Raw genomic sequence first — 9,447 nt, forward strand, 5'->3', positions numbered from 1 at the left:
ATGTCAACTGTGCTGTAATTATTAAAAGAGCAACTGTTCCATACAAGCAGTTTAATGTGAGACTTACAGGTCACAGACTATGAGAGTCCAGAGCATTTAAAGCATGAGGGAAAATACACTTTAAAAAACACCATTTTGAATCAACTAATTTTAAACCCCACAGGGACTTAAGTAATTTAGTCATTAATTTCCATATCACTAACATTACAGTATTGTTTCCAGCTGAAAGTGTACATTGCTGTAAGGTATCCAGAGGCTGACGCATAATTTTCAGTCATAGTATGTATGAACTGGGCTCTCGAGCTTGGTTTTCTTCTGGAGAAAGTTGTCTGAACTTTCAACCATATCTCAACTCTATTTCAAAGGTAGATGTAGATTTTTTTAAGTGTCAAGAAATCTCTGAAGCTCAGAAACCTTTTATTTACCACGTGCATTAGAGTCAGATATCCAACCCTACAGCTGATAAAGAATGAGGACTTTATGCTCCTTCCCGGGTCACCCAACTTATGGAGAAAGAGTTGAGTATTTCATGGAGGCAGCTGCTGACATCCTGAGATGGTCATCTCAGACTGATGGAATAAATCACCAACTCACATTATTCATCTCTGTATAATTATTACTGAAGTATTCTGAAATAAATTTTCAGGAATTGATACCCAACTCATAGATGACTGAGTGAAATTTATTTGCGACTGTTATTCCAAAACTGAATTCAATCTCTCTCTGACCTTCTTCATTTAAAATGACTATTTTTTTTTTCTAGGCAAATTTTCAGCTTCCTGTGTCTTGCTGCTTCTACATTTCATCCAGACAGTGAACATTCCCAGCGACAATCTCTCCAAATATTTTCCTGCTGAAACAGAGTATCTGCTGGTGTGCCCCATTCATAAATTGCTAATGAGTTTCAACACTTCAGAAAATGGGACAGGTGAGTCACAAGCTCCTTTTGGGCTGGGAGAACGACTGAAAGACAGAATTGAAATAAGCAACTTGATGGGTCACTGCCAGTGAGTGCTGGTGAAAACAAAGTAATTAACCAGATTGAAAAATCTTCAGAAATAAAAATTACCACTGCTACTACTAAATATAGCAATTCTATCTTTATAAACGATTTTTGCAGTACTAAAATCTGTAATAATTGCCACAGAAAACTGTTTATGTCCTTGACAGATTGTGTTGTTTGTATAACCTGTTAAATTTTACATTTGACTATTTTGTTGGGCTGCAGAATTTTATGTTTTATTTCCCCTTTAAGTCTTTCATTTGGCATAACTTATATTTCAGCTGTTTCAAAGCATGGATTAAAAGATAAGGATATCAACGGGAAAAATATATGAAGGAAAACATTTTATGCAAAACTCAGAGGAAAGCGCAAGGAACAATTAGAAAATCATTAGGCTGGTAAATAATGGGGTTTGGACCATCTTCCTCATGAACTGAATAAATATGGAAAGAAGATACGTGCTAAAAGAAGGCAAACTAATGAAAAGGTAGGTTAACAAACCAGAAAAAGAAGGGGCAATTTCTTAGTAGTTACATGTATTGATTTGCGGGGTGGACTCTGAGGGAAAAAGAGTAAGGAACAAAACATGGGTTTGGTCTAATTCTCCTTGATTTTGGTTAAGAAAATGTTTATCAGAGACAAGATTCTTTCCTATAGGGTCTATCTAGACTGCAGATTGCAGAAAGAATTATTGGATAAAACAAGCCATCTGTTATTTTATCAAGTTTGTAGCTTACATGTAGGAAGGCAGAGAAATTGCATCCCTGTAAGTAATGAACACTTGGTTTGTGGTGGTATCTACTATAGTGTAGACTTTAAGCCATTTCTGAACACATAACAATACCGTCAGTGCAGATTTGAAAGAGGTTGCGTGAGCCCTTGATCCGCATGCAATATCAGTTATATCACAATCTTGCCTGAGAGATTTGTGAACCCTTTCAGAATTCCCCTACTCTCAGGACCCTGAACCTCCACTTTACTGCTAGACCGTGTGCTGTAATTGGAACAAGACTTGTGTGGCCTCCCAAAAATTTTCTTTACAAAGAAACAGTGGATAAGTAAAATACATTATTTATGTACTTCTGAACCTTCATCATCCCACCCTTCAAACCATAGAGCTAGGGGGAATATTTATCTGGAAATCTAACAGAGGTATGCAGAACTGTTTGCAGACAAGATTTTTACCAAAAAGATGGGTTCTCTTAATCACTAAAATCTTCCTGAATTTCTCAGTTGACAAAAATACAAAAAATTGCCCTACAGGACTTGCTGTGTCACCAGGAAACTCAGGAAACAGCAAAAGTGAAAAAAAAGAGAAGATACTCAGGACAGCATGTAAAACAGAGCTGCATCCCTTAATAAGCTCCCCTGCAGAGGTGCAAATGTGGAGACAAAGTCTTTCATGTCCAGATTTTCTGATTTTTTTTCCTATGATGAAAACCGTCCTTCACTTTTATGAGCCGTACTAATGGAAACTGTCAGGCCAGCCTGACCTGGCAGCAACTTGTTGTCTCCAGTTTAGGACGCAGGAGGGCTGTGGTCTGGGAGGAGTTATGTGACAGATGCACTGACAGCACATGACACTGACTCTATCTTTGTCCCTTGCAGGCAGAAACACGTGTAATTGCATCAGATGCCAGAGCAGATATCAGGATGGGTAAGAACGCACAAAATAGATATATGAAAAGAAGAAAAGGAACAGAAACAGGAAAAGGAAAAGGAAAAGGAAAAGGAAAAGGAAAAGGAAAAGGAAAAGGAAAAGGAGAAAAGGAAAGAGGAAGAAAGAAGGGAAGGGAAAGGAAGGGAAGGGAAGGGAAGGGAAGGGAAGGGAAGGGAAGGGAAGGGAAGGGAAGGGAAGGGAAGGGAAGGGAAGGGAAGGGAAGGGAAGGGAAGGGAAGGGAAGGGAAGGGAAGGGAAGGGAAGGGAAGGGAAGGGAAGGGAAGGGAAGGGAAGAAAGGGAAGAAAGGGAAGAAAGGGAAGAAAGGGAAGGGAAGGGAAGGGAAGGGAAGGGAAGGGAAGGGAAGGGAAGGGAAGGGAAGGGAAGGGAAGGGAAGGGAAGGGAAGGGAAGGGAAGGGAAGGGAAGGGAAGGGAAGGGAAGGGAAGGGAAGGGAAGGGAAGGGAAGGGAAGGGAAGGGAAGGGAAGGGAAGGGAAGGGAAGGGAAGGGAAGGGAAGGGAAGGGAAGGGAAGGGAAGGGAAGGGAAGGGAAGGGAAGGGAAGGGAAGGGAAGGGAAGGGAAGGGAAGGGAAGGGAAGGGAAGGGAAGGGAAGGGAAGGGAAGGGAAGGGAAGGGAAGGGAAGGGAAGGGAAGGGAAGGGAAGGGAAGGGAAGGGAAGGGAAGGGAAGGGAAAAAAAAAAGAAATATGTTGTGCTTTATTTTGTTTTGCTGACATTGCTCTATTTCTTATTATTGTCTAAAGGGCTTAAAGAGTACATTAATTTTTGCTGAATGCTCTGACTGTAACTAGTGAACTATGTCACGTACCTGACAGTGCCAATAGCATGTTAGAGTGCAGATTTACTCAAAAATATAAAGAGAAGTATTTTCTGAGCACAAAACAATCAAACAAAGAATACTAGGGGAAAATATATATATATTTTTATTATTATTACTATTATTACTATTAAATATATATATTGACAGTTTCGTCTGACAAGACCACCAAATTGGCCACCACCTGGTAATTCATGGGAGGCAACATGGTCATCTCAGGCCAGTTTTCAAGAACTGAGAATATGGGCTTCACAACTAGCAGATGCAAGAAGGGCCATCAGTCTTGTTAAGACTGTGCTTTTTTCCAGATTGGATATATATTCTAACTCTTTTCTTTATACTGGTCAAAGCTTTCCATCTTCTACAACATAAGGAATAGGGAAGGGTATAGGATTGTGGTTGACTTTGCAACCAACTTGAGTCTTCAGGCATTTGCACTCAGCTAAACTGAAAGTGCTGGGCAGCAGTTGGAGCCCAGAGTGAAATTTAAACTCTTGTCTCTAGAGTCACTGTGGAGCACTTTATCCAAACCACAACATCCTACTGACAAATATTTTGAAAAGTCCCAAATGCTACAAATATCCAGTGCATTTTGTCACATAAAAAGAGACACATACAGATCAACAGGTAAAGTTACAAATATTCTTAAGCTGGAGGTAGAAGGACTAAACAGGATGCAATTAGCATAGATTGCTCATTTTTATGTTGACATCAACAAAGATTAATGTCCTGAGCAGGTCTGTAGTGTTTCCTACAGCTGAGAAAGGAAGGACTGCACTGTAATGAATATACCAATGTCTTGTCAGTGTGGCTGCTGGCAGGACCAGACCTTGTGGTTATCTCAAGCTCTGAAATTTCCATGCAGTCTGTGACACCTCCTATGACCAGACAGGGACTCCCTTACTTGTCTGGCCATGGATCCTGCACACAGGAGGGATGTGCTGGGTATGTAGCTTGGATACTTAGCTGCTTCTTCCTAGCTGAGAATGGGCTGTATTTATCCACCCTGTATTTTCTGCTTCTCCACACTATGGTTATAAACTGCTTTGTCCAGTATAGCCATAAATAATTTCTGAAAGAAAGAAGAAAAAAAAAGAAAGGCTCTAGTGCTTCTTTGGCTCTGTACTGTTGTTCATGTGGCTTTTCTGCTCCCTGTGCAGTGGGATGTGGTGGCCAAAAGAAATAGGAACCCAGTGTCACTTTACCAAACTTTCAGCCAGGAATACATTTTGTTTCATACAGTGCCCTCTTCGACTCAGAAAAATATATATATATAAAAATAAATAAAAATAAAAAAATCTCCAATAAACCTGGATGCAGATTGACTGTGGGTAACCACAGGAGAGGAACTGGGACAGTAAGCCTGAAATGTAAAGCAAGGCTGACCATCCAATGTCAGCTGATGGCCTGTGGCTGAGCTCCCATCTGCCCATCCAAATTGTTGCTTCCTGATTAGCTTAACAGTGGTGAAGTTTTCTGGACATTTTACTGGGCTCTGTGCTGGGGCAGTAGTTTCAGAGCAGGGTTATTTATATGGCTGTATTGGCAGCAATCAGTAGCATTGCTCATAGGGGAGAACTGGGCACTGGAACCCGGAGGCTGCAGCAATGGCACTGCTCTTGGCTCATTGTGTGGCCTTGGACAGATTGTGCCCAATGTGGGCCCAAAGTCAAGAGTTTCATTTGACTTTATTTTTATTTTTTTTCCCAAATCCAACAGGAAAATATCTGTTTCTTTTACACGTTCTTAGTGTATTTGTCTTGAGATTTACAGCTCTGCTGCTGCTGCTCAGTTCGATTCAACAGTTTTGAGACTACTGCAGTTTATCTAGTGCCCAAGCTCCCTGGCTCTCCATGCTGCCTATTTGTCAGTTCCTATTTAGCTTCAGCTTGGCAGGAGGAATGGAAAATAGATAAGGAAAAACTAGGCACAATCAGAGTCTTTATAAATTCTGCTTCTGTAAGCCTCTAGGACTCAGTTCTGGAAAACGATAGTAAAGTTAACCAGAGATCATTAGAAAAATGGTACATGAGGTTTGTATGTGTGCTGTGATTTGTTGGAAAAGAAGCTGCTTGAAGTCTGAATGTCAGTATGTAGGCTCTGTGACAGAAAGCGTACAGCTCAAGGAAACAGCAATCAAACAGTTACCACCAGGTAGACACAATGAAATGCTAAGACCCTGGACCTGGGTCAAAGAACTGGGAACTCAGTCTTTTGAAGAGCCGCTGTGTTGGGATCATGATGAAAACAAGCAGCATTGTTTTCCATAAATATTTCTGTCCAGAGATGCTGCCCTTTGAGGAGGTCAGCAAGGAGTTGTACTTGAAAGGAAGATGGGTCTGTTGTTTTGATTGCAGTGTGGAACAGACTGTATTGAGCTGCAAAACTTCAGAAGGGAGAGATCCTGTGTATGAGATGGAAAATGGGACATTCAATCCTAGATTAGGCACTTGTACAAGATCCAGATGATGGGTGCAGCTTCAGCATGAACACTTGTTATTTCTTTCTACTACTGGTGGTGATGTAACTGTAAAATACATGCGAAGTATATTACTGTCTGCTGTAAAATCTAATTTAGTAACAATTGAGAAAAAATCAAAATTTATTTGCTCCTGACATAGAAGAAAATTCTTCACAACAAGCATCTTGTATTTCCTCCATATGATGCACATTTGCATCAGAGAGCTCTTTGACCTATCAGAGAGTATGATACCAAAATATAAGAATCTGAAGTCAGGTTATTCAGCATAATATACAAGTTTGTAGGGGCAATTTGGGAGGAGTTATCAAAGAGCTGTGGTTTATGCTTTGTTTTCATCTGTGATCAGGTACCTTCCCAATTTATATATCTATTAGACTTCCGTGGTAGGTTTGCAGGTTATGTTCAGAATTTCTCAGGTAAAATGCCATAGCGCAGATACTGATAGTGTTCAATTTTTCATATCATAACAGTCTTTGAAACTCTTCATCTACAAAATGACTGGAAAAGTGATATAACAGAAGAGTCAAACACACACAGTGGTTCTCAGTCTTTACTGATTCCTGGAAACACGTATGTTACTGTGTATTAACCTTGCCTTCCTTTACTGTATAGTCAGTTGTTTCATGTAACCTTGAACAATTTTGGAAAGTCTTTCTGTTTGCATGTAGGAGCTACAGAAAAGGATCACAACTAATTACGCTCAAGTCTTCTAGCCTAGAGATTTGGTAGAACTTTGCTACTTCGGACAGTAATATGCAATGTTAGAAAAGCCTGCTCCATAGCTAAATTGAACAAAAAGTATTTGATGTTTGCCAACATTTTTCCACCACCATTTCAGGTCTTCTCCCCCAGCCCACACCACCATCACTGACATTGCACGACAGCTCACTCATGTTGAAATACAGTAGTATAAATGCTGCTACTGTTCTCTGGATGGGTTGGAGTTACAGATTTTCCTTGGCAAGTTCTGAGACAGTATTTGGAGATTGTTGATTCAGAACTGTTAACTGTATTAATCATGTAACAAACATGCACTCAGACTGCCAGGCTTAATAAATCTTCCTAGCGTGCAACCTCCCATCATAAACACATTCAGAAACATTTAAGCAATCCCTGAGCATGGAAGATAATCATTAGTTTCCTACCATATGCTTTAAGTTTGCTGAAACAATCAACGTCAAGTCAAGATGAGCATAAGTTGAGCACTCCAACTTAGTTTTCATCCCAAGAGGCAAATGTAAGGGAAACGCCTGCAGCCAAATGTCTAGCACTTCAGCTTCCCAAGAAGCTGTTTGCACATTGTAATTATAATTGTTGCTTAAGCTCTTCTACATGTGAGATTTGCATTTCATTATGCGTAAGTTCTGTACAAAATTGTAATTCACAACAGGCCATCCCTGTCCTGAGAAACTCCTGATCTTAATAAAGAGGAAAAAACTGTCATATTCACTAATCAGAGTTGGAGTTAAATAAAAGCCAGATTAAATAATGTTCATAAGAATAGCACAGAAGATTGTAGTAGAAGCAAGACAACATGAGTTTCTGTTCAGCTTACTGATCAAACCATCTAGGGCAGCATCTTTCCTATGGAAAATGTAACCCTGTGGAAAGAGATGTAAGGAAAACGTCAAGTCAGCTTCCTCAGATCTTAGGACCATAGTGGAATTAGATTGTTTCATCAGATCTCTTAGTCCTCCCACATTCTTATGCTAAGAATTCCCATAAGAATTCTCTTTCATGAACAATGAGTTTAATCAGACATTCTGCTTCGGTTGTTACTAAAATCCTAAAACTAAAACAGGTGGAGACCAAGATATGCCCCATACCTGAAGCTGTGAGTTGCCAGGGCAGCAGGTGGGCTGTAAAAGGCCAGACAATGTAATGAGAAATCTACTCACATCAAGTGCCTTCCCATTCTTTGTATGGGAATAATTTCCTTCAGGGGGGTATTTTTGCTTCTTCTGGAAGACATTTCTCCTGCTCCCCCAGAAATCCATGACCAAAAGGAGTCTGACTATGGACACAAGAGATAATGTGTCTTAATTAATAAATATTTTAGTTAAGAAGTATATCAACATGATTAGTATGCATGCCAGACATAGTCACAGATATGGATTGAGTTCATAAAAGTTTTTGTCTCAGAAGTAGGCAACTCTACCCATGAGATCCCTTGTATTGGAATTCACAGGTGGGCCTGTGAAAATAATTCAGCCAGGAGTGTAAATTAATCTAACCTCTTTGCAACTATCTCTCCATAAGAAGGCTGAAGAACAGAGATGATGCACTTGGAAGAGTGTCTTCACAGTTACTTTTGGAAAGTTCAAGATAGTGAGGGATAAGATCAAAAATACTAATTAGACCCAACTGAATATAGCTATTTCTGTTCCTTTATCCATTCTTTCCTTCCCTAGGCACAAAGTTTGTTTAAATGATGAACTGGTCAGACTGTAGCACACTACAAAATGAGGAAGAAATTCAGCACACCAAGAACATGGTCAGAGTCTTCATAAGCTAATCTATAAAATATAGCTTTATCTAAAAATCAGAGTTGATTCTTTAGCTGACAGTTCCAACAAAATCCCTGCTGAACAAGGCAGAAATGTGGTACACACAGAACATAGTGTCTACTCGATCACTGTGCAGAAGTAAAATGGAAATGTCTAGGATAGGAATTTGCATTGATACATCAAGAATGCTGTATTAGCACTACAGCAGCCACTACTAGCACAAAACACATTGCTGGAAGAAAGAATTCAGCAATATCTTTTATTCCTTCATTTTATTTCTTTTTCTTTTCCATGTACACTGGATTTTTCATGGCAGGGAAACATAACAACTCTGAAGACTTGGAAGAACAAACAGGAAAAGCTAAAAGACACCCGGCAAATACATGGCAAATCTAGAGAAACAACCCAAATCCCTGAATCCACCTCAGTCCTCAGAATTTGGCCTTCATCTCCATTAAAGTGTCATATACAGACTTTTCATTGGCAAGGTGGAATAAGTGGGACACAAGAATTTTAGTTTCTGTGATCACCGTACCCGTGCTCAATACCTTCCTTCAATCTGGTTGTCTGTGAATCTGAAAAGGTCTTTGGATTCAGCTGCGGTAAACAGACACCTTTGCACCAATGAGGAAAAAACAGAGTGAATGTAATGAGTGAATAAAATATGTCCTGTGTCTTTGGCTGAATATTTATTACTATTCAGTCTGATGCTGACTTTGCAGGGTTTCGAGTTTTTTTCTGTCTTTCCTCTATTTCCCAAAGAGCACCTAACAAACAGAAAAAAGTTAAAATACCCATCTGCAGTCATTGTAAGTGTCCTTCTGAAAATTCAGTCATTCCTCTCAATGGCCCATAAAGTTAAGCCAAATCATCATCAAGAAACATTCATGGTGTTAGACATATATCTGCTGACGCATAAACATAACTTGGTTTTGGTTTGCTTGCACATAACACACAGAGGTG

The 9,447-nt window shown here is 39.8% G+C and overlaps 1 long non-coding RNA gene across 1 annotated transcript; it reads left to right on the top strand.

Moving 5' to 3' along the window:
• Nucleotides 1-789: 789 nt before the first annotated feature.
• LOC146762187 (uncharacterized) lies at nucleotides 790-9,158 on the top strand. Its single transcript, XR_014943738.1, has 3 exons — nucleotides 790-928; nucleotides 1,285-2,660; nucleotides 8,801-9,158. It is a non-coding gene; the product is annotated as an uncharacterized LOC146762187 (long non-coding RNA).
• Nucleotides 9,159-9,447: the final 289 nt, after the last annotated feature.

The sequence above is a fragment of the Coturnix japonica genome, chromosome 2 (assembly GCF_054131305.1).
Source record: "Coturnix japonica strain WE chromosome 2, WE-NBRP24, whole genome shotgun sequence".
In the NCBI taxonomy this organism is placed as follows: Eukaryota; Metazoa; Chordata; class Aves; order Galliformes; family Phasianidae; genus Coturnix; species Coturnix japonica.